Here is a 26,758-nt window from a genome sequence, read left to right as displayed (position 1 = left end):
CATCTGTCATCTGTCATCTGTCATCTATCATCTGTCATCTGTCATCTGTCATATGTCATCTAACATCTCTCATCTGTCATCTGTCATCTGTCATCTGTCATCTGTCATCTGTCATCTGTCATCTGTCATCTGTCATCTGTCATCTGTCATCTGTCATCTGTCATCTGTCATCTGTCATCTGTCATCTGTCATCTGTCATCTGTCATCTGTCATCTGCCATTTGTGATCTGTCATCTGACATCTGTCATCTGTCATCTATCTTCTGTCATCTGTCATCCGTCATATGTCATCTAACATCTCTCATCTGTCATCTGCCATCTGTCATCTGCCATCTGTCATCTGTCATCTGTCATCTGTCTTCTGAAATCTGTCATCTGTCATCTGTCATCTGTCATCTGTCATCTGTCATCTATCATCTGTCATCTGTCATCTGTCATATGTCATCTAACATCTCTCATCTGTCATCTGTCATCTGTCATCTGTAATTTGTCATCTGTCATCTGTCATCGGTCATCTGTCATCTGTCATCTGTCATCTGTCATCTGTCATCTGTCATCTGTAATTTGTCATCTGTCATCTGTCATCGGTCATCTGCCATCGGTCATATCTCATGTGTCATTTGTCATCTGTCATCTGTCATCTGACATCAGTCATCTGTCACCAGTCATCAGTCATCTGTCATCTGTCATCTGTCATCTGTCATCTGACATCAGTCATCTGTCACCAGTCATCAGTCATCTGTCATCTGTCATTTGTCATCTGTCATCTGTCATCTGTCATATGTCATCTGTCACCTCTCATCTGTCATCTGTCATCTGTCATCTGTCATCTGTCATCTGTCATCTGTCATCTGTTATCTGTCATCTGTCATCTGTCATCTGTCATCTGTCATCTTTCATCTGTCATCTGTCATCTATCATCTGTCATCTGTTACCTGGCATCTGTCATCTGTCATCTGTCATCTGTCATCTGTCATCTGTCATCTGTCATCTGTCATCTGTCATCTGTCATCTGACATCAGTCATATGTCATCAGTCATCAGTCATCTGTCATCTGTCATCTGTCATCTCTCATCTGTCATCTGCCATCTTCCATCTGTCATCTGTCAACTGTCATCTGTCATCTGTCAACTGTCATCTGTCATCTGTCATCTGTCATCTGTCATCTGTCATCTGTCATCTGTCATCTGTCATCTGTCATCTTTCATCTGTCATCTGTCATCTGTAATTTGTCATCTGTCATCTGTCATCGGTCATCTGCCATCGGTCATATCTCATGTGTCATCTGTCATCTGTCATCTGCCATCTGCCATCTGTCATCTGTCAACTGTCATCTGTCATCTGTCATCTGTCATCTGTCATCTGTCATCTGTCATCTGTCATCTGTCATCTGTCATCTGTCATCTGTAATTTGTCATCTGTCATCTGTAATTTGTCATCTGTCATCTGTCATCGGTCATCTGCCATCGGTCATATCTCATGTGTCATCTGTCATCTCTCATCTGTCATCTGCCATCTGTCATCTGTCAACTGTCATCTGTCATCTGTCATCTGTCATCTGTCATCTGTCATCTGTCATCTGTCATCTGTCATTTGTGATCTGTCATCTGACATCTGTCATCTGTCATCTGTCATCTATCTTCTGTCATCTGTCATCTGTCATATGTCATCTAACATCTCTCATGTGTCATCTGCCATCTGTCATCTGTCATCTGTCATCTGTCTTCTGAGATCTGTCATCTGTCATCTGTCATCTGTCATCTATCATCTGTCATCTGTCATCTGTCATATGTCATCTAACATCTCTCATCTGTCATCTGTCATCTGTCATCTGTAATTTGTCATCTGTCATCTGTCATCTGTCATCTATCATCTGTCATCTGTCATCTGTCATATGTCATCTAACATCTGCCATATGTTATATGTCATCTCTCATCTGTCATCTGCCATCTGTCATCTGTCAACTGTCATCTGTCATCTGTCATCTGTCATCTGTCTTCTGACATCTGTCATCTGTCATCTGTCATCTGTAATCTGTCATCTGTTATCTGTCATCTGTCATCTGTCATCTGTCATCTGTCATATGTCATCTGTCATATGTCATCTGTCATCTGTCATCTGTCATCTGTCATCTGTCTTCTGTCATCTGTCATCTGTCATCTGTCATCTGTCATCTGTCATCTGTCATCTGTCATCTGTCATCTGTCATCTGTCATCTGTCATCTGTCATCTGCCATCTGTCATCTGTCATCTGTCATCTGTCATCTGTCATCTGTCATCTGTCATCTGTCATCTGTCATCTGTCATCTGTCATCTGTCATCTGTCATCTGTCATTTGTGATCTGTCATCTGACATGTGTCATCTGTCATCTGTCATCTGTCATATATCATCTGTCATCTGTCATCTGTCATATGTCATCTAACATCTGTCATCTGTCATCTGTCATCTGTCATCTGTCATCTGTCATCTGTCATCTGTCATCTGTCATCTGTCTTCTGTCATCTGTCATCTGTCATCTGTCATCTGTCATCTGTCATCTGTCATCTGTCATCTGTCATCTGTCATCTGTCATCTGTCATCTGTCATCTGTCATCTGTCATCTGTCATCTGTCATCTGTCATCTGTCATCTGTCATCTGTCATTTGTCATCTGTCATCTGTCATCTGTCATCTATCATCTGTCATCTGTCATCTGTCATATGTCATCTAACATCTGCCACATGTTATCTGTCATCTCTCATCTGTCATCTGCCATCTGTCATCTGTCAACTGTCATCTGTCATCTGTCATCTGTCATCTGTCATCTGTCATCTGTCATCTGTCATCTGTCATCTGTCATCTGTCATCTGTCATCTGTCATCTGTCATCTGTCATCTGTCATCTGTCATCTGTCATCTGTCATCTGTCATCTGTCATCTGTCATCTGTCATCTGTCATCTGTCATCTGTCATTTGTCATCTGTCATCTGTCATCTGTCATCTATCATCTGTCATCTGTCTTCTGTCATCTGTCATCTGTCATCTGTCATATGTCATCTAACATCTCTCATCTGTCATCTGTCATCTGTCATCTGTAATTTGTCATCTGTCATCTGTCATCTGTCATCTATCATCTGTCATCTGTCATCTGTCATATGTCATCTAACATCTGCCATATGTTATATGTCATCTCTCATCTGTCATCTGCCATCTGTCATCTGTCAACTGTCATCTGTCATCTGTCATCTGTCATCTGTCTTCTGACATCTGTCATCTGTCATCTGTCATCTGTAATCTGTCATCTGTTATCTGTCATCTGTCATCTGTCATCTGTCATCTGTCATTTGTGATCTGTCATCTGACATCTGTCACCTGTCATCTGTCATCTATCTTCTGTCATCTGTCATCTGTCATATGTCATCTAACATCTCTCATGTGTCATCTGCCATCTGTCATCTGTCATCTGTCATCTGTCTTCTGAGATCTGTCATCTGTCATCTGTCATCTGTCATCTATCATCTGTCATCTGTCATCTGTCATATGTCATCTAACATCTCTCATCTGTCATCTGTCATCTGTCATTTGTAATTTGTCATCTGTCATCTGTCATCTGTCATCTATCATCTGTCATCTGTCATCTGTCATATGTCATCTAACATCTGCCATATGTTATATGTCATCTCTCATCTGTCATCTGCCATCTGTCATCTGTCAACTGTCATCTGTCATCTGTCATCTGTCATCTGTCTTCTGACATCTGTCATCTGTCATCTGTCATCTGTAATCTGTCATCTGTTATCTGTCATCTGTCATCTGTCATCTGTCATATGTCATCTGTCATATGTCATCTGTCATCTGTCATCTGTCATCTGTCATCTGTCTTCTGTCATCTGTCATCTGTCATCTGTCATCTGTCATCTGTCATCTGTCATCTGTCATCTGTCATCTGTCATCTGCCATCTGTCATCTGTCATCTGTCATCTGTCATCTGTCATCTGTCATCTGTCATCTGTCATCTGTCATCTGTCATCTGTCATCTGTCATCTGTCATCTGTCATCTGTCATTTGTGATCTGTCATCTGACATGTGTCATCTGTCATCTGACATCTGTCATATATCATCTGTCATCTGTCATCTGTCATATGTCATCTAACATCTGTCATCTGTCATCTGTCATCTGTCATCTGTCATCTGTCATCTGTCATCTGTCATCTGTCTTCTGTCATCTGTCATCTGTCATCTGTCATCTGTCATCTGTCATCTGTCATCTGTCATCTGTCATCTGTCATCTGTCATCTGTCATCTGTCATCTGTCATCTGTCATCTGTCATCTGTCATCTGTCATCTGTCATTTGTCATCTGTCATCTGTCATCTGTCATCTATCATCTGTCATCTGTCATCTGTCATATGTCATCTAACATCTGCCACATGTTATCTGTCATCTCTCATCTGTCATCTGCCATCTGTCATCTGTCAACTGTCATCTGTCATCTGTCATCTGTCATCTGTCATCTGTCATCTGTCATCTGTCATCTGTCATCTGTCATCTGTCATCTGTCATCTGTCATCTGTCATCTGTCATCTGTCATCTGTCATCTGTCATCTGTCATCTGTCATCTGTCATCTGTCATCTGTCATCTGTCATCTGTCATCTGTCATCTGTCATCTGTCATCTGTCATTTGTCATCTGTCATCTGTCATCTGTCATCTATCATCTGTCATCTGTCATCTGTCATATGTCATCTGTCATCTGTCATCTGTCATCTGTCATCTGTCATCTGTCATTTGTCATCTGTCATCTGTCATCTGTCATCTATCATCTGTCATCTGTCATCTGTCATATGTCTTCTAACATCTGCCATATGTTATCTGTCATCTCTCATCTGTCATCTGCAATGTGTCATCTGTCAACTGTCATCTGTCATCTGTCATCTGTCATCTGTCATCTGTCATCTGTCATCTGTCATCTGTCATCTGTCATCTGTCATCTGTCATCTGTCATCTGTCATCTGTCATCTGTCATCTGTCATCTGTCATCTGTCATCTGTCATCTGTCATCTGTCATCTGTCATCTGTCATCTGTCATTTGTGATCTGTCATCTGACATCTGTCATCTGTCATCTGTCATCTGTCATCTGTCATCTATCATCTGTCATCTGTCATATGTCATCTAACATCTCTCATCTGTCATCTTCCATCTGTCATCTGTCATCTGTCATCTGTCATCTGTCTTCTGTCATCTGTCATCTGTCATCTGTCATCTGTCATCTGTCATCTGTCATCTGTCATCTGTCATCTGTCATCTGTCATCTGGCATCTGTCATCTGTCATCTGTCATCTGTCATCTGTCATCTGTCATCTGTTATCTGTCATCTGTCATCTGTCATCTATCATCTGTCATCTGTCATTTGTCATCTGTCATCTGTCATCTGTCATCTATCATCTGTCATCTGTCATCTGTCATATGTCATCTGTCATCTGTCATCTGTCATCTGCCATCGGTCATATCTCATGTGTCATCTGTCATCTGTCATCTGACATCAGTCATTTGTTACCAGGCATCAGTCATCTGTCATCTGTCATCTGTCATCTGTCATCTGTCATCTGTCATCTGTCATCTGTCATCTGTCATCTGTCATCTGTCATTTGTCATCTGTCATCTGTCATCTGTCATCTGTCATCTGTCATCTGTCATCTGTCATCTGTCATCTGTCATCTGTCATCTGTCATCTGTCATCTGTCATCTGTCATCTGTCATCTGTCATCTGTCACCTGTCATCTGTCATCTATCATCTGTTATCTGTCATCTGTCATCTGTCATCTGTCATCTGTCATCTGTCATTTGTGATCTGTCATCTGACATCTGTCATCTGTCATCTGTCATCTGTCATCTATCATCTGTCATCTGTCATCTGTCATACGTCATCTAACATCTCTCATTTGTCATCTGCCATCTGTCATCTGTCATCTGTCATCTGTCATCTGTCATCTGTCATCTGTCATCTGTCATCTGTCATCTGTCATCTGTCATCTGTCATCTGTCATCTGTCATCTGTCATCTAACATCTCTCATCTGTCATCTGTCATCTGTCATCTGTAATTTGTCATCTGTCATCTGTCATCTGTCATCTATCATCTGTCATCTGTCATCTGTCATATGTCATCTAACATCTGCCATATGTTATATGTCATCTCTCATCTGTCATCTGCCATCTGTCATCTGTCAACTGTCATCTGTCATCTGTCATCTGTCATCTGTCTTCTGACATCTGTCATCTGTCATCTGTCATCTGTAATCTGTCATCTGTTATCTGTCATCTGTCATCTGTCATCTGTCATCTGTCATATGTCATCTGTCATATGTCATCTGTCATCTGTCATTTGTCATCTGTCATCTGTCATCTGTCATCTGTCATTTGTGATCTGTCATCTGACATGTGTCATCTATCATCTGTCATCTGTCATATATCATCTGTCATCTGTCATCTGTCATATGTCGTCTAACATCTGTCATCTGTCATCTGTCATCTGTCATCTGTCATCTGTCATCTGTCATCTGTCATCTGTCATCTGTCTTCTGTCATCTGTCATCTGTCATCTGTCATCTGTCATCTGTCATCTGTCATCTGTCATCTGTCATCTGTCATCTGTCATCTGTCATCTGTCATCTGTCATCTGTCATCTGTCATCTGTCATCTGTCATCTGTCATCTGTCATTTGTCATCTGTCATCTGTCATCTGTCATCTATCATCTGTCATCTGTCATCTGTCATATGTCATCTAACATCTGCCACGTGTTATCTGTCATCTCTCATCTGTCATCTGCCATCTGTCATCTGTCAACTGTCATCTGTCATCTGTCATCTGTCATCTGTCATCTGTCATCTGTCATCTGTCATCTGTCATCTGTCATCTGTCATCTGTCATCTGTCATCTGTCATCTGTCATCTGTCATCTGTCATCTGTCATCTGTCATCTGTCATCTGTCATCTGTCATCTGTCATCTGTCATCTGTCATTTGTCATTTGTCATCTGTCATCTGTCATCTATCATCTGTCATCTGTCATCTGTCATATGTCATCTGTCATCTGTCATCTGTCATCTGTCATCTGTCATCTGTCATTTGTCTTCTGTCATCTGTCATCTGTCATCTATCATCTGTCATCTGTCATCTGTCATATGTCTTCTAACATCTGCCATATGTTATCTGTCATCTCTCATCTGTCATCTGCAATGTGTCATCTGTCAACTGTCATCTGTCATCTGTCATCTGTCATCTGTCATCTGTCATCTGTCATCTGTCATCTGTCATCTGTCATCTGTCATCTGTCATCTGTCATCTGTCATCTGTCATCTGTCATCTGTCATCTGTCATCTGTCATCTGTCATCTGTCATCTGTCATCTGTCATCTGTCATTTGTGATCTGTCATCTGACATCTGTCATCTGTCATCTGTCATCTGTCATCTATCATCTGTCATCTGTCATATGTCATCTAACATCTCTCATCTGTCATCTTCCATCTGTCATCTGTCATCTGTCATCTGTCATCTGTCTTCTGTCATCTGTCATCTGTCATCTGTCATCTGTCATCTGTCATCTGTCATCTGTCATCTGTCATCTGTCATCTGTCATCTGTCATCTGTCATCTGTCATCTGTCATCTGTCATCTGTCATCTGTCATCTGTTATCTGTCATCTGTCATCTGTCATCTATCATCTGTCATCTGTCATTTGTCATCTGTCATCTGTCATCTGTCATCTATCATCTGTCATCTGTCATCTGTCATATGTCATCTGTCATCTGTCATCTGTCATCTGTCATCTGCCATCGGTCATATCTCATGTGTCATCTGTCATCTGTCATCTGTCATCTGACATCAGTCATTTGTTACCAGGCATCAGTCATCTGTCATCTGTCATCTGTCATCTGTCATCTGTCATCTGTCATCTGTCATCTGTCATCTGTCATCTGTCATCTGTCATCTGTCTTGTGTCATCTGTCATCTGTCATCTGTCATCTGTCATCTGTCATCTGTCATCTGTCATCAGTCATCTGTCATCTGTCATATGTCATTTGTCATCTGTCAACTGTCATCTGTCATCTGTCATCTGTCATCTGTCATATGTCATCTGTCATCCCTCATCTGTCATCTCTCATCTGTCACCTGTCATCTGTCATCTGTCATCTGTCATCTGTCATTTTTCATCTGTCATCTTTCATCTGTCATCTGTCATCTGTCATCTGTCATCTGTCATCTGTCATCTGTCATCTGTCATCTGTCATCTGTCATCTGTCATCTGTCTTGTGTCATCTGTCATCTGTCATCTGTCATCTGTCATCTGTCATCCCTCATCTGTCATCTCTCATCTGTCACCTGTCATCTGTCATCTGTCATTTTTCATCTGTCATCTTTCATCTGTCATCTGTCATATGTCATCTAACATCTGCCATATGTTATCTGTCATCTCTCATCTGTCATCTGCCATCTGTCATCTGTCATCTGTCATCTGTCATCTGTCATCTCTCATCTGTCATCTGCCATCTGTCATCTGTCATCTGTCATCTGTTATCTGTCTTCTGTCATCTGTCATCTGTCATCTGTCATCTGTCATCTGTCATCTGTCATCTGTCATCTGTCATCTGTCATCTGTCATCTGTCATCTGTCATCTGTCATCTGTCATCTGTCATCTGTCATCTGTCATATGTCATATGTCATCTGTCATCAGTCATCTGTCATCTGTCATCTGTCTTCTGTCATCTGTTATCTGTCATCTGTCATCTGTCATCTGTCATCTGTCATCTGTCATCTGCCATCTGTCATCTGTCATCTGTCATCTGTCATCTGTCATCTGTCATCTGTCATCTGTCATCTGTCATCTGTCATCTGTCATCTGTCATCTGTCATCTGTCATCTGTCATCTGTCATCTGTCATCTGTCATCTGTCATCTGTCATCTGTCATCTGTCATTTGTCATCTGTCATCTATCATCTGTCATCTGTCATCTGTCATATGTCATCTGTCATCTGTCATCTGTCATCTGTCATCTGTCATCTGTCATCTGTCATTTGTCATCTGTCATCTGTCATCTGTCATCTATCATCTGTCATCTGTCATCTATCATATGTCTTCTAACATCTGCCATATGTTATCTGTCATCTCTCATCTGTCATCTGCAATCTGTCATCTGTCAACTGTCATCTGTCATCTGTCATCTGTCATCTGTCATCTGTCATCTGCCATCTGTCATCTGTCATCTGTCATCTGTCATCTGTCATCTGTCATCTGTCATTTGTCATCTGTCATTTGTGATCTGTCATCTGACATCTGTCATCTGTCATCTGTCATCTGTCATCTATCATCTGTCATCTGTCATCTGTCATATGTCATCTAACATCTCTCATCTGTCATCTTCCATCTGTCATCTGTCATCTGTCATCTGTCATCTGTCATCTGTCATCTGTCATCTGTCATCTGTCATCTGTCATCTGTCATCTGTCATCTGTCATCTGTCATCTGTTATCTGTCATCTGTCATCTATCATCTGTCATCTGTCATTTGTCATCTGTCATCTGTCATCTGTCATCTGTCATCTATCATCTGTCATCTGTCATCTGTCATCTGTCATATGTCATCTGTCATCTGTCATCTGTCATCTGTCATCTGCCATCGGTCATATCTCATGTGTCATCTGTCATCTGTCATCTGTCATCTGACATCAGTCATTTGTTACCAGGCATCAGTCATCTGTCATCTGTCATCTGTCATCTGTCATCTGTCATCTGTCATCTGTCATCTGTCATCTGTCATCTGTCATCTGTCTTGTGTCATCTGTCATCTGTCATCTGTCATCTGTCATCTGTCATCTGTCATCTGTCATCAGTCATCTGTCATCTGTCATATGTCATTTGTCATCTGTCAACTGTCATCTGTCATCTGTCATCTGTCATCTGTCATATGTCATCTGTCATCCCTCATCTGTCATCTCTCATCTGTCACCTGTCATCTGTGATCTGTCATCTGTCATCTGTCATTTTTCATCTGTCATCTTTCATCTGTCATCTGTCATCTGTCATCTGTCATCTGTCATCTGTCATCTGTCATCTGTCATCTGTCATCTGTCATCTGTCATCTGTCTTGTGTCATCTGTCATCTGTCATCTGTCATCTGTCATCTGTCATCCCTCATCTGTCATCTCTCATCTGTCACCTGTCATCTGTCATCTGTCATTTTTCATCTGTCATCTTTCATCTGTCATCTGTCATATGTCATCTAACATCTGCCATATGTTATCTGTCATCTGTCATCTGTCATCTGTCATCTGTCATCTGTCATCTGCCATCTGTCATCTGTCATCTGTCATCTGTCATCTGTCATCTGTCATCTGTCATCTGTCATCTGTCATCTGTCATCTGTCATCTGTCATCTGTCATCTGTCATCTGTCATCTGTCATCTGTCATTTGTCATCTGTCATCTGTCATCTGTCATTTGTCATCTGTCATCTATCATCTGTCATCTGTCATCTGTCATCTGTCATCTGTCATCTGTCATCTGTCATTTGTCATCTGTCATCTGTCATCTGTCATCTATCATCTGTCATCTGTCATCTATCATATGTCTTCTAACATCTGCCATATGTTATCTGTCATCTCTCATCTGTCATCTGCAATCTGTCATCTGTCAACTGTCATCTGTCATCTGTCATCTGTCATCTGTCATCTGTCATCTGCCATCTGTCATCTGTCATCTGTCATCTGTCATCTGTCATCTGTCATCTGTCATCTGTCATCTGTCATTTGTCATCTGTCATTTGTGATCTGTCATCTGACATCTGTCATCTGTCATCTGTCATCTGTCATCTATCATCTGTCATCTGTCATCTGTCATATGTCATCTAACATCTCTCATCTGTCATCTTCCATCTGTCATCTGTCATCTGTCATCTGTCATCTGTCATCTGTCATCTGTCATCTGTCATCTGTCATCTGTCATCTGTCATCTGTCATCTGTCATCTGTTATCTGTCATCTGTCATCTGTCATCTGTCATCTGTCATCTGTCATCTGTCATCTGTCATTTGTCATCTGTCATCTGTCATCTGTCATCTGTCATCTATCATCTGTCATCTGTCATCTGTCATCTGTCATATGTCATCTGTCATCTGTCATCTGTCATCTGTCATCTGCCATCGGTCATATCTCATGTGTCATCTGTCATCTGTCATCTGACATCAGTCATTTGTTACCAGGCATCAGTCATCTGTCACCTGTCATCTGTCATCTGTCATCTGTCATTTGTCATCTGTCATCTGTCATCTGTCATCTGTCATCTGTCATCTGTCATCTGTCATCTGTCATCTGTCATCTGTCATCTGTCATCTGTCATCTGTCATCTATCATCTGTTATCTGTCATCTGTCATCTGTCATCTGTCATTTGTGATCTGTCATCTGACATCTGTCATCTGTCATCTGTCATCTGTCATCTATCATCTGTCATCTGTCATACGTCATCTAACATCTCTCATTTGTCATCTGCCATCTGTCATCTGTCATCTGTCATCTGTCATCTGTCATCTGTCATCTGTCTTGTGTCATCTGTCATCTGTCATCTGTCATCTGTCATCTGTCATCTGTCATCTGTCATCTGTCATCTGTCTTCTGTCATCTGTCATCTGTCATCTGTCATCAGTCATCTGTCATCTGTCATATGTCATTTGTCATCTGTCATCTGTCATCTGTCATCTGTCATCTGTCATATGTCATCTGTCATCTCTCATCTGTCATCTCTCATCTGTCACCTGTCATCTGTCATCTGTCACCTGTCATCTGTCATCTGTCATCTGTCATCTGTCATCTGTCATCTGTCATCTGTCATCTGTCATCTGTCATCTGTCATCTGTCATCTGTCATCTGTCATCTGTCATCTGTCATCTGTCATCTGTCATCTGTCATCTGTCATCTGTCATCTGTCATCTGTCATCTGTCATCTGTCATCTGTCATCTGTCATCTGCCATCTGTCATCTGTCATCTATCATCTGTCTTCTGTCATCTGTCATCTGTCATCTGTCATCTGTCATCTGTCATCTGTCATCTGTCATCTGTCATCTGTCATCTGTCATCTGTCATCTGTCATCTGTCATCTGTCATCTGTCATCTGTCATCTGTCATCTGTCATCTGTCTTCTGTCTTCTGTCATCTGTCATCTGTCATCTGTCATCTGTCATCTGTCATCTGTAATCTATCATCTGTCATCTGTCATCTGTCATATGTCATGTAACATCTGCCATATTTTATCTGTCATCTCTCATCTGTCATCTGTCATCTGTCATCTGTCATCTGTCATCTGTCATCTGTCATCTGTCATTTGTGATCTGTCATCTGTAATCTATCATCTGTCATCTGTCATCTGTCATATGTCATCTAACATCTGCCATATATTATCTGTCATCTCTCATCTGTCATCTGTCATCTGTCATCTGCCATCTGTCATCTATCATCTGTCATCTGTCATCTGTCATCTGTCATCTGTCATCTGTCATCTGTTATCTGTCATCTGTCATCTGTCATCTGTAATCTATCATCTGTCATCTGTCATCTGTCATATGTCATGTAACATCTGCCATATGTTATCTGTCATCTCTCATCTGTCATCTCTCATCTGTCATCTGTCATCTGTCATCTGTCGTCTGTCATTTGTGATCTGTCATCTGTTATCTATCATCTGTCATCTGTCATCTGTCATATGTCATCTAACATCTGTCATCTGTCATCTGTCATCTGTCATCTGTTATCTGTCATCTGTCATCTGTCATCTGTCATCTGTCATTTGTGATCTGTCATCTGACATCTGTCATCTGTCATCTGTCATCTATCATCTGTCATCTGTCATCTGTCATACGTCATCTAACATCTCTCATTTGTCATCTGCCATCTGTCATCTGTCATCTGTCATCTGTCATCTGTCATCTGTCATCTGTCATCTGTCTTGTGTCATCTGTCATCTGTCATCTGTCATCTGTCATATGTCATCTGGCATCCCTCATCTGTCATCTCTCATCTGTCACCTGTCATCTGTCATCTGTCATCTGTCATCTGTCATTTTTCATCTGTCATCTTTCATCTGTCATCTGTCATCTGTCATCTGTCATCTGTCATCTGTCATCTGTCATCTGTCATCTGTCATCTGTCATCTGTCATCTGTCATCTGTCATCTGTCATCTGTCATCTGTCATCTGTAATCTATCATCTGTCATCTGTCATCTGTCATATGTCATCTAACATCTGCCATATGTTATCTGTCATCTCTCATCTGTCATCTGCCATCTGTCATCTGTCATCTGTCATCTGTCATCTGTCATCTCTCATCTGTCATCTGCCATCTGTCATCTGTCATCTGTCATCTGTCATCTGTCTTCTGTCTTCTGTCATCTGTCATCTGTCATCTGTCATCTGTCATCTGTCATCTGTCATCTGTCATCTGTCATCTGTCATCTGTCATCTGTCATCTGTCATATGTCATTTGTCATCTGTCATCTGTCATCTGTCATCTGTCATCTGTCATATGTCATCTGTCATCCCTCATCTGTCATCTCTCATCTGTCACCTGTCATCTGTCATCTGTCATCTGTCATCTGTCATTTTTCATCTGTCATCTTTCATCTGTCATCTGTCATCTGTCATCTGTCATCTGTCATCTGTCATCTGTCATCTGTCATCTGTCATCTGTCATCTGTCATCTGTCATCTGTCATCTGTCATCTGTCATCTGTCATCTGTCATCTGTCATCTGTAATCTATCATCTGTCATCTGTCATCTGTCATATGTCATCTAACATCTGCCATATGTTATCTGTCATCTCTCATCTGTCATCTGCCATCTGTCATCTGTCATCTGTCATCTGTCATCTGTCATCTGTCATCTCTCATCTGTCATCTGCCATCTGTCATCTGTCATCTGTCATCTGTCATCTGTCTTCTGTCATCTGTCATCTGTCATCTGTCATCTGTCATCTGTCATCTGTCATCTGTCATCTGTCATCTGTCATCTGTCATCTGTCATCTGTCATCTGTCATCTGTCATCTGTCATCTGTCATCTGTCATATGTCATCTGTCATCTGTCATATGTCATCTAACATCTGCCATATGTTATCTGTCATCTCTCATTTGTCATCTGCCATCTGTCATCTGTCATCTGTCATCTGTCATCTGTCATCTCTCATCTGTCATCTGCCATCTGTCATCTGTCATCTGTCATCTGTCATCTGTCTTCTGTCATCTGTCATCTGTCATCTGTCATCTGTCATCTGTCATCTGTCATGTGTCATCTGTCATCTGTCATCTGTCATCTGTCATCTGTCATCTGTCATCTGTCATATGTCATATGTCATCTGTCATCTGTCATCTGTCATCTGTCATCTGTCTTCTGTCATCTGTTATCTGTCATCTGTCATCTGTCATCTGTCATCTGTCATCTGTCATCTGTCATCTGTCATCTGTCATCTGTCATCTGTCATCTGTCATCTGTCATCTGTCATCTGTCATCTGTCATCTGTCATCTGTCATCTGTCATCTGTCATCTGTCATCTGTCATCTGTCATCTGTCATCTGTCATCTGTCATCTGTCATCTGTCATCTGTCATCTGCCATTTGTCATCTGTCATCTATCATCTGTCATCTGTCATCTGTCATATGTCATCTCTCATCTGTCATCTGCCATCTGTCATCTGTCATCTGTCATCTGTCTTCTGTCATCTGTCATCTGTCATCTGTCATCTGTCATCTGTCATCTGTCATCTGTCATCTGTCATCTGTCATCTGTCATCTGTCATCTGTCATCTGTCATCTGTCATCTGTCATATGTCATATGTCATCTGTCATCTGTCATCTGTCATCTGTCGTCTGTCATTTGTGATCTGTCATCTGTTATCTATCATCTGTCATCTGTTATCTGTCATCTGTAATCTGTAATCTATCATCTGTCATCTGTCATCTGTCATATGTCATGTAACATCTGCCATATGTTATCTGTCATCTCTCATCTGTCATCTCTCATCTGTCATCTGTCATCTGTCATCTGTCGTCTGTCATTTGTGATCTGTCATCTGTTATCTATCATCTGTCATCTGTCATCTGTCATATGTCATCTAACATCTGTCATCTGTCATCTGTCATCTGTCATCTGTTATCTGTCATCTGTCATCTGTCATCTGTCATTTGTGATCTGTCATCTGACATCTGTCATCTGTCATCCGTCATCTGTCATCTATCATCTGTCATCTGTCATCTGTCATACGTCATCTAACATCTCTCATTTGTCATCTGCCATCTGTCATCTGTCATCTGTCATCTGTCATCTGTCATCTGTCATCTGTCATCTGTCATCTGTCATCTGCCATCTGTCATCTGTCATCTGTCATCTGTCTTCTGTCATCTGTCATCTGTCATCTGTCATCTGTCATCTGTCATCTGTCATCTGTCATCTGTCATCTGTCATCTGTCATCTGTCATCTGTCATCTGTCATCTGTCATCTGTCATCTGTCATCTGTCATCTGTCATCTGTCATCTGTCTTCTGTCTTCTGTCATCTGTCATCTGTCATCTGTCATCTGTCATCTGTCATCTGTCATCTGTCATCTGTAATCTATCATCTGTCATCTGTCATCTGTCATATGTCATGTAACATCTGCCATATTTTATCTGTCATCTCTCATCTGTCATCTGTCATCTGTCATCTGTCATCTGTCATCTGTCATTTGTGATCTGTCATCTGTAATCTATCATCTGTCATCTGTCATCTGTCATATGTCATGTAACATCTGCCATATTTTATCTGTCATCTCTCATCTGTCATCTCTCATCTGTCATCTGTCATCTGTCATCTGTCGTCTGTCATTTGTGATCTGTCATCTGTTATCTATCATCTGTCATCTGTCATCTGTCATATGTCATCTAACATCTGTCATCTGTCATCTGTCATCTGTTATCTGTCATCTGTCATCTGTCATCTGTCATCTGTCATTTGTGATCTGTCATCTGACATCTGTCATCTGTCATCTGTCATCTGTCATCTATCATCTGTCATCTGTCATCTGTCATACGTCATCTAACATCTCTCATCTGTCATCTGCCATCTGTCATCTGTCATCTGTCATCTGTCATCTGTCATCTGTCATCTGTCTTGTGTCATCTGTCATCTGTCATCTGTCATCTGTCATCTGTCATCTGTCATCAGTCATCTGTCATCTGTCATATGTCATTTGTCATCTGTCATCTGTCATCTGTCATCTGTCATCTGTCATATGTCATCTGTCATCCCTCATCTGTCATCTCTCATCTGTCACCTGTCATCTGTCATCTGTCATCTGTCATCTGTCATTTTTCATCTGTCATCTTTCATCTGTCATCTGTCATCTGTCATCTGTCATCTGTCATCTGTCATCTGTCATCTGTCATCTGTCATCTGTCATCTGTCATCTGTCATCTGTCATCTGTCATCTGTCATCTGTCATCTGTCATCTGTAATCTATCATCTGTCATCTGTCATCTGTCATATGTCATCTAACATCTGCCATATGTTATCTGTCATCTCTCATCTGTCATCTGCCATCTGTCATCTGTCATCTGTCATCTGTCATCTGTCATCTCTCATCTGTCATCTGCCATCTGTCATCTGTCATCTGTCATCTGTCATCTGTCTTCTGTCATCTGTCATCTGTCATCTGTCATCTGTCATCTGTCATCTGTCATCTGTCATCTGTCATCTGTCATCTGTCATCTGTCATCTGTCATCTGTCATCTGTCATATGTCATTTGTCATCTGTCATCTGTCATCTGTCATCTGTCATCTGTCATATGTCATCTGTCATCCCTCATCAGTCATCTCTCATCTGTCACCTGTCATCTGTCATCTGTCATCTGTCATCTGTCATTTTTCATCTGTCATCTTTCATCTGTCATCTGTCATCTGTCATCTGTCATCTGTCATCTGTCATCTGTCATCTGTCATCTGTCATCTGTCATCTGTCATCTGTCATCTGTCATCTGCCATCTGTCATCTGTCATCTGTCATCTGTCATCTGTCATCTGTCATCTGTAATCTATCATCTGTCATCTGTCATCTGTCATATGTCATCTAACATCTGCCATATGTTATCTGTCATCTCTCATCTGTCATCTGCCATCTGTCATCTGTCATCTGTCATCTGTCATCTGTCATCTCTCATCTGTCATCTGCCATCTGTCATCTGTCATCTGTCATCTGTCATCTGTCATCTGTCATCTGTCATCTGTCATCTGTCATCTGTCATATGTCATATGTCATCTGTCATCTGTCATCTGTCATCTGTCATCTGTCTTCTGTCATCTGTTATCTGTCATCTGTCATCTGTCATCTGTCATCTGTCATCTGTCATCTGTCATCTATCATCTGCCATCTGTCATCTGTCATCTGTCATCTGTCATCTGTCATCTGTCATCTGTCATCTGTCATCTGTCATCTGTCATCTGTCATCTGTCATCTGTCATCTGTCATCTGTCATCTGTCATTTGTCATCTGTCATCTATCATCTGTCATCTGTCATCTGTCATATGTCATCTGTCATCTGTCATCTGTCATCTGTCATCTGTCATCTGTCATTTGTCATCTGTCATCTGTCATCTGTCATCTATCATCTGTCATCTGTCATCTATCATATGTCTCCTAACATCTGCCATATGTTATCTGTCATCTCTCATCTGTCATCTGCAATCTGTCATCTGTCAACTGTCATCTGTCATCTGTCATCTGTCATCTGTCATCTGTCATCTGTCATCTGCCATCTGTCATCTGTCATCTGTCATCTGTCATCTGTCATCTGTCATCTGTCATCTGTCATCTGTCATGTGTCATCTGTCATTTGTGATCTGTCATCTGACATCTGTCATCTGTCATCTGTCATCTGTCATCTATCATCTGTCATCTGTCATCTGTCATATGTCATCTAACATCTCTCATCTGTCATCTTCCATCTGTCATCTGTCATCTGTCATCTGTCATCTGTCATCTGTCATCTGTCATCTGTCATCTGTCATCTGTCAGCTGTCATCTGTCATCTGTCATCTGTCATCTGTCATCTGTTATCTGTCATCTGTCATCTGTCATCTGTCATCTGTCATCTGTCATCTGTCATTTGTCATCTGTCATCTGTCATCTGTCATCTGTCATCTATCATCTGTCATCTGTCATCTGTCATCTGTCATATGTCATCTGTCATCTGTCATCTGTCATCTGTCATCTGCCATCGGTCATATCTCATGTGTCATCTGTCATCTGTCATCTGTCATCTGACATCAGTCATTTGTTACCAGGCATCAGTCATCTGTCACCTGTCATCTGTCATCTGTCATCTGTCATTTGTCATCTGTCATCTGTCATCTGTCATCTGTCATCTGTCATCTGTCATCTGTCATCTGTCATCTGTCATCTGTCATCTGTCATCTGTCATCTGTCATCTATCATCTGTTATCTGTCATCTGTCATCTGTCATCTGTCATTTGTGATCTGTCATCTGACATCTGTCATCTGTCATCTGTTATCTGTCATCTATCATCTGTCATCTGTCATCTGTCATCTGTCATCTGTCATCTGTCATCTGTCATCTGTCATCTGTCATCTGTCATCTGTCATCTGTCATCTGTAATCTATCATCTGTCATCTGTCATCTGTCATATGTCATCTAACATCTGCCATATGTTATCTGTCATCTCTCATCTGTCATCTGCCATCTGTCATCTGTCATCTGTCATCTGTCATCTGTCATCTCTCATCTGTCATCTGCCATCTGTCATCTGTCATCTGTCATCTGTCATCTGTCTTCTGTCATCTGTCATCTGTCATCTGTCATCTGTCATCTGTCATCTGTCATCTGTCATCTGTCATCTGTCATCTGTCATCTGTCATCTGTCATCTGTCATATGTCATTTGTCATCTGTCATCTGTCATCTGTCATCTGTCATATGTCATCTGTCATCCCTCATCTGTCATCTCTCATCTGTCACCTGTCATCTGTCATCTGTCATCTGTCATCTGTCATCTGTCATCTGTCATCTGTCATCTGTCATCTGTCATCTGTCATCTGTCATCTGTCATCTGTCATCTGTCATCTGTCATCTGTCATCTGTCATCTGTAATCTATCATCTGTCATCTGTCATCTGTCATATGTCATCTAACATCTGCCATATGTTATCTGTCATCTCTCATCTGTCATCTGCCATCTGTCATCTGTCATCTGTCATCTGTCATCTGTCATCTCTCATCTGTCATCTGCCATCTGTCATCTGTCATCTGTCATCTGTCTTCTGTCATCTGTCATCTGTCATCTGTCATCTGTCATCTGTCATCTGTCATCTGTCATCTGTCATCTGTCATCTGTCATCTGTCATCTGTCATCTGTCATCTGTCATCTGTCATCTGTCATATGTCATATGTCATCTGTCATCTGTCATCTGTCATCTGTCATCTGTCTTCTGTCATCTGTTATCTGTCATCTGTCATCTGTCATCTGTCATCTGTCATCTGTCATCTATCATCTGCCATCTGTCATCTGTCATCTGTCATCTGTCATCTGTCATCTGTCATCTGTCATCTGTCATCTGTCATCTGTCATCTGTCATCTGTCATCTGTCATCTGTCATCTGTCATCTGTCATCTGTCATTTGTCATCTGTCATCTATCATCTGTCATCTGTCATCTGTCATATGTCATCTGTCATCTGTCATCTGTCATCTGTCATCTGTCATCTGTCATTTGTCATCTGTCATCTGTCATCTGTCATCTATCATCTGTCATCTGTCATCTATCATATGTCTCCTAACATCTGCCATATGTTATCTGTCATCTCTCATCTGTCATCTGCAATCTGTCATCTGTCAACTGTCATCTGTCATCTGTCATCTGTCATCTGTCATCTGTCATCTGTCATCTGCCATCTGTCATCTGTCATCTGTCATCTGTCATCTGTCATCTGTCATCTGTCATCTGTCATCTGTCATCTGTCATGTGTCATCTGTCATTTGTGATCTGTCATCTGACATCTGTCATCTGTCATCTGTCATCTGTCATCTATCATCTGTCATCTGTCATCTGTCATATGTCATCTAACATCTCTCATCTGTCATCTTCCATCTGTCATCTGTCATCTGTCATCTGTCATCTGTCATCTGTCATCTGTCATCTGTCATCTGTCAGCTGTCATCTGTCATCTGTCATCTGTCATCTGTCATCTGTTATCTGTCATCTGTCATCTGTCATCTGTCATCTGTCATCTGTCATCTGTCATTTGTCATCTGTCATCTGTCATCTGTCATCTGTCATCTATCATCTGTCATCTGTCATCTGTCATCTGTCATATGTCATCTGTCATCTGTCATCTGTCATCTGTCATCTGCCATCGGTCATATCTCATGTGTCATCTGTCATCTGTCATCTGACATCAGTCATTTGTTACCAGGCATCAGTCATCTGTCACCTGTCATCTGTCATCTGTCATCTGTCATTTGTCATCTGTCATCTGTCATCTGTCATCTGTCATCTGTCATCTGTCATCTGTCATCTGTCATCTGTCATCTGTCATCTGTCATCTGTCATCTGTCATCTATCATCTGTTATCTGTCATCTGTCATCCCTCATCTGTCATCTCTCATCTGTCACCTGTCATCTGTCATCTGTCATCTGTCATCTGTCATTTTTCATCTGTCATCTTTCATCTGTCATCTGTCATCTGTCATCTGTCATCTGTCATCTGTCATCTGTCATCTGCCATCTGTCATCTGTCATCTGTCATCTGTCATCTGTCATCTGTCATCTGTCATCTGTCATCTGTCATCTGTCATCTGTAATCTATCATCTGTCATCTGTCATCTGTCATATGTCATCTAACATCTGCCATATGTTATCTGTCATCTCTCATCTGTCATCTGCCATCTGTCATCTGTCATCTGTCATCTGTCATCTGTCATCTCTCATCTGTCATCTGCCATCTGTCATCTGTCATCTGTCATCTGTCATCTGTCTTCTGTCATCTGTCATCTGTCATCTGTCATCTGTCATCTGTCATCTGTCATCTGTCATCTGTCATCTGTCATCTGTCATCTGTCATCTGTCATCTGTCATCTGTCATCTGTCATATGTCATTTGTCATCTGTCATCTGTCATCTGTCATCTGTCATCTGTCATATGTCATCTGTCATCCCTCATCTGTCATCTCTCATCTGTCACCTGTCATCTGTCATCTGTCATCTGTCATCTGTCATTTTTCATCTGTCATCTTTCATCTGTCATCTGTTATCTGTCATCTGTCATCTGTCATCTGTCATCTGTCATCTGTCATCTGTCATCTGTCATCTGTCATCTGTCATCTGCCATCTGTCATCTGTCATCTGTCATCTGTCATCTGTCATCTGTCATCTGTAATCTATCATCTGTCATCTGTCATCTGTCATATGTCATCTAACATCTGCCATATGTTATCTGTCATCTCTCATCTGTCATCTGCCATCTGTCATCTGTCATCTGTCATCTGTCATCTGTCATCTCTCATCTGTCATCTGCCATCTGTCATCTGTCATCTGTCATCTGTCATCTGTCATCTGTCATCTGTCATCTGTCATCTGTCATCTGTCATATGTCATATGTCATCTGTCATCTGTCATCTGTCATCTGTCATCTGTCTTCTGTCATCTGTTATCTGTCATCTGTCATCTGTCATCTGTCATCTGTCATCTGTCATCTGTCATCTATCATCTGCCATCTGTCATCTGTCATCTGTCATCTGTCATCTGTCATCTGTCATCTGTCATCTGTCATCTGTCATCTGTCATCTGTCATCTGTCATCTGTCATCTGTCATCTGTCATCTGTCATCTGTCATCTGTCATCTGTCATTTGTCATCTGTCATCTATCATCTATCATCTGTCATCTGTCATCTGTCATATGTCATCTGTCATCTGTCATCTGTCATCTGTCATCTGTCATCTGTCATTTGTCATCTGTCATCTGTCATCTGTCATCTATCATCTGTCATCTGTCATCTATCATATGTCTCCTAACATCTGCCATATGTTATCTGTCATCTCTCATCTGTCATCTGCAATCTGTCATCTGTCAACTGTCATCTGTCATCTGTCATCTGTCATCTGTCATCTGTCATCTGTCATCTGTCATCTGCCATCTGTCATCTGTCATCTGTCATCTGTCATCTGTCATCTGTCATCTGTCATCTGTCATCTGTCATGTGTCATCTGTCATTTGTGATCTGTCATCTGACATCTGTCATCTGTCATCTGTCATCTGTCATCTATCATCTGTCATCTGTCATCTGTCATATGTCATCTAACATCTCTCATCTGTCATCTTCCATCTGTCATCTGTCATCTGTCATCTGTCATCTGTCATCTGTCATCTGTCATCTGTCATCTGTCATCTGTCAGCTGTCATCTGTCATCTGTCATCTGTCATCTGTCATCTGTTATCTGTCATCTGTCATCTGTCATCTGTCATCTGTCATCTGTCATCTGTCATTTGTCATCTGTCATCTGTCATCTGTCATCTGTCATCTATCATCTGTCATCTGTCATCTGTCATCTGTCATATGTCATCTGTCATCTGTCATCTGTCATCTGTCATCTGCCATCGGTCATATCTCATGTGTCATCTGTCATCTGTCATCTGACATCAGTCATTTGTTACCAGGCATCAGTCATCTGTCACCTGTCATCTGTCATCTGTCATCTGTCATTTGTCATCTGTCATCTGTCATCTGTCATCTGTCATCTGTCATCTGTCATCTGTCATCTGTCATCTGTCATCTGTCATCTGTCATCTGTCATCTGTCATCTATCATCTGTTATCTGTCATCTGTCATCTGTCATCTGTCATTTGTGATCTGTCATCTGACATCTGTCATCTGTCATCTGTTATCTGTCATCTATCATCTGTCATCTGTCATCTGTCATCTGTCATCTGTCATCTGTCATCTGTCATCTGTCATCTGTCATCTGTCATCTGTCATCTGTCATCTGTAATCTATCATCTGTCATCTGTCATCTGTCATATGTCATCTAACATCTGCCATATGTTATCTGTCATCTCTCATCTGTCATCTGCCATCTGTCATCTGTCATCTGTCATCTGTCATCTGTCATCTCTCATCTGTCATCTGCCATCTGTCATCTGTCATCTGTCATCTGTCATCTGTCTTCTGTCATCTGTCATCTGTCATCTGTCATCTGTCATCTGTCATCTGTCATCTGTCATCTGTCATCTGTCATCTGTCATCTGTCATCTGTCATCTGTCATATGTCATTTGTCATCTGTCATCTGTCATCTGTCATCTGTCATCTGTCATATGTCATCTGTCATCCCTCATCTGTCATCTCTCATCTGTCACCTGTCATCTGTCATCTGTCATCTGTCATCTGTCATCTGTCATCTGTCATCTGTCATCTGTCATCTGTCATCTGTCATCTGTCATCTGTCATCTGTCATCTGTCATCTGTCATCTGTCATCTGTAATCTATCATCTGTCATCTGTCATCTGTCATATGTCATCTAACATCTGCCATATGTTATCTGTCATCTCTCATCTGTCATCTGCCATCTGTCATCTGTCATCTGTCATCTGTCATCTGTCATCTCTCATCTGTCATCTGCCATCTGTCATCTGTCATCTGTCATCTGTCTTCTGTCATCTGTCATCTGTCATCTGTCATCTGTCATCTGTCATCTGTCATCTGTCATCTGTCATCTGTCATCTGTCATCTGTCATCTGTCATCTGTCATCTGTCATCTGTCATATGTCATATGTCATCTGTCATCTGTCATCTGTCATCTGTCATCTGTCTTCTGTCATCTGTTATCTGTCATCTGTCATCTGTCATCTGTCATCTGTCATCTGTCATCTATCATCTGCCATCTGTCATCTGTCATCTGTCATCTGTCATCTGTCATCTGTCATCTGTCATCTGTCATCTGTCATCTGTCATCTGTCATCTGTCATCTGTCATCTGTCATCTGTCATCTGTCATCTGTCATCTGTCATCTGTCATCTGTCATTTGTCATCTGTCATCTATCATCTGTCATCTGTCATCTGTCATATGTCATCTGTCATCTGTCATCTGTCATCTGTCATCTGTCATCTGTCATTTGTCATCTGTCATCTGTCATCTGTCATCTATCATCTGTCATCTGTCATCTATCATATGTCTCCTAACATCTGCCATATGTTATCTGTCATCTCTCATCTGTCATCTGCAATCTGTCATCTGTCAACTGTCATCTGTCATCTGTCATCTGTCATCTGTCATCTGTCATCTGTCATCTGCCATCTGTCATCTGTCATCTGTCATCTGTCATCTGTCATCTGTCATCTGTCATCTGTCATCTGTCATCTGTCATGTGTCATCTGTCATTTGTGATCTGTCATCTGACATCTGTCATCTGTCATCTGTCATCTATCATCTGTCATCTGTCATCTGTCATATGTCATCTAACATCTCTCATCTGTCATCTTCCATCTGTCATCTGTCATCTGTCATCTGTCATCTGTCATCTGTCATCTGTCATCTGTCATCTGTCAGCTGTCATCTGTCATCTGTCATCTGTCATCTGTCATCTGTTATCTGTCATCTGTCATCTGTCATCTGTCATCTGTCATCTGTCATCTGTCATTTGTCATCTGTCATCTGTCATCTGTCATCTGTCATCTATCATCTGTCATCTGTCATCTGTCATCTGTCATATGTCATCTGTCATCTGTCATCTGTCATCTGTCATCTGCCATCGGTCATATCTCATGTGTCATCTGTCATCTGTCATCTGTCATCTGACATCAGTCATTTGTTACCAGGCATCAGTCATCTGTCACCTGTCATCTGTCATCTGTCATCTGTCATTTGTCATCTGTCATCTGTCATCTGTCATCTGTCATCTGTCATCTGTCATCTGTCATCTGTCATCTGTCATCTGTCATCTGTCATCTGTCATCTGTCATCTGTCATCTATCATCTGTTATCTGTCATCTGTCATCTGTCATCTGTCATTTGTGATCTGTCATCTGACATCTGTCATCTGTCATCTGTTATCTGTCATCTATCATCTGTCATCTGTCATCTGTCATACGTCATCTAACATCTCTCATTTGTCATCTGCCATCTGTCATCTGTCATCTGTCATCTGTCATCTGTCATCTGTCATCTGTCTTGTGTCATCTGTCATCTGTCATCTGTCATCTGTCATCTGTCATCTGTCATCCGTCATCTGTCTTCTGTCATCTGTCATCTGTCATCTGTCATCAGTCATCTGTCATCTGTCATATGTCATTTGTCATCTGTCATCTGTCATCTGTCATCTGTCATCTGTCATATGTCATCTGTCATCTCTCATCTGTCATCTCTCATCTGTCACCTGTCATCTGTCATCTGTCACCTGTCATCTGTCATCTGTCATCTGTCATCTGTCATCTGTCATCTGTCATCTGTCATCTGTCATCTGTCATCTGTCATCTGTCATCTGTCATCTGTCATCTGTCATCTGTCATCTGTCATCTGTCATCTGTCATCTGTCATCTGTCATCTGTCATCTGTCATCTGTCATCTGTCATCTGTCATCTGTCATCTGCCATCTGTCATCTGTCATCTGTCATCTGTCTTCTGTCATCTGTCATCTGTCATCTGTCATCTGTCATCTGTCATCTGTCATCTGTCATCTGTCATCTGTCATCTGTCATCTGTCATCTGTCATCTGTCATCTGTCATCTGTCATCTGTCATCTGTCATCTGTCTTCTGTCTTCTGTCATCTGTCATCTGTCATCTGTCATCTGTCATCTGTCATCTGTAATCTATCATCTGTCATCTGTCATCTGTCATATGTCATGTAACATCTGCCATATTTTATCTGTCATCTCTCATCTGTCATCTGTCATCTGTCATCTGTCATCTGTCATCTGTCATCTGTCATTTGTGATCTGTCATCTGTAATCTATCATCTGTCATCTGTCATCTGTCATATGTCATCTAACATCTGCCATATATTATCTGTCATCTCTCATCTGTCATCTGTCATCTGTCATCTGCCATCTGTCATCTATCATCTGTCATCTGTCATCTGTCATCTGTCATCTGTCATCTGTCATCTGTTATCTGTCATCTGTCATCTGTCATTTGTAATCTATCATCTGTCATCTGTCATCTGTCATATGTCATGTAACATCTGCCATATGTTATCTGTCATCTCTCATCTGTCATCTCTCATCTGTCATCTGTCATCTGTCATCTGTCGTCTGTCATTTGTGATCTGTCATCTGTTATCTATCATCTGTCATCTGTCATCTGTCATATGTCATCTAACATCTGCCATATGTTATCTGTCATCTCTCATCTGTCATCTGCCATGTGTCATCTGTCATCTGTCATCTGTCATTTGTGATCGGTCATCTGAAATCTGTCATCTGTCATCTGTCATCTATCATCTGTCATCTGTCATCTGTCATCTGTCATCTGTCATCTGTCATCTGTCATCTGTCATCTGTCATCTGTCATCTGTCATCTGTTATCTGTCAGCTGTCATCTGTCATCTGTCATTTGTCATCTGTCATCTGCCATCTGTCATCTATCATCTATCATCTGTCATCTGTCATCTGTCATATGTCATCTAACATCTGCCATATGTTATCTGTCATTTCTCATCTGTCATCTGCAATCTGTCATCTGTCAACTGTCATCTGTCATCTGTCATCTGTCTTC

Source organism: Condylostylus longicornis, unplaced genomic scaffold, assembly GCF_029603195.1.
Source record: "Condylostylus longicornis isolate FDR11 unplaced genomic scaffold, ASM2960319v2 ptg000150l, whole genome shotgun sequence".
Taxonomy (NCBI): domain Eukaryota; kingdom Metazoa; phylum Arthropoda; class Insecta; order Diptera; family Dolichopodidae; genus Condylostylus; species Condylostylus longicornis.
Note: the sequence above shows the minus strand (reverse complement) of the source record.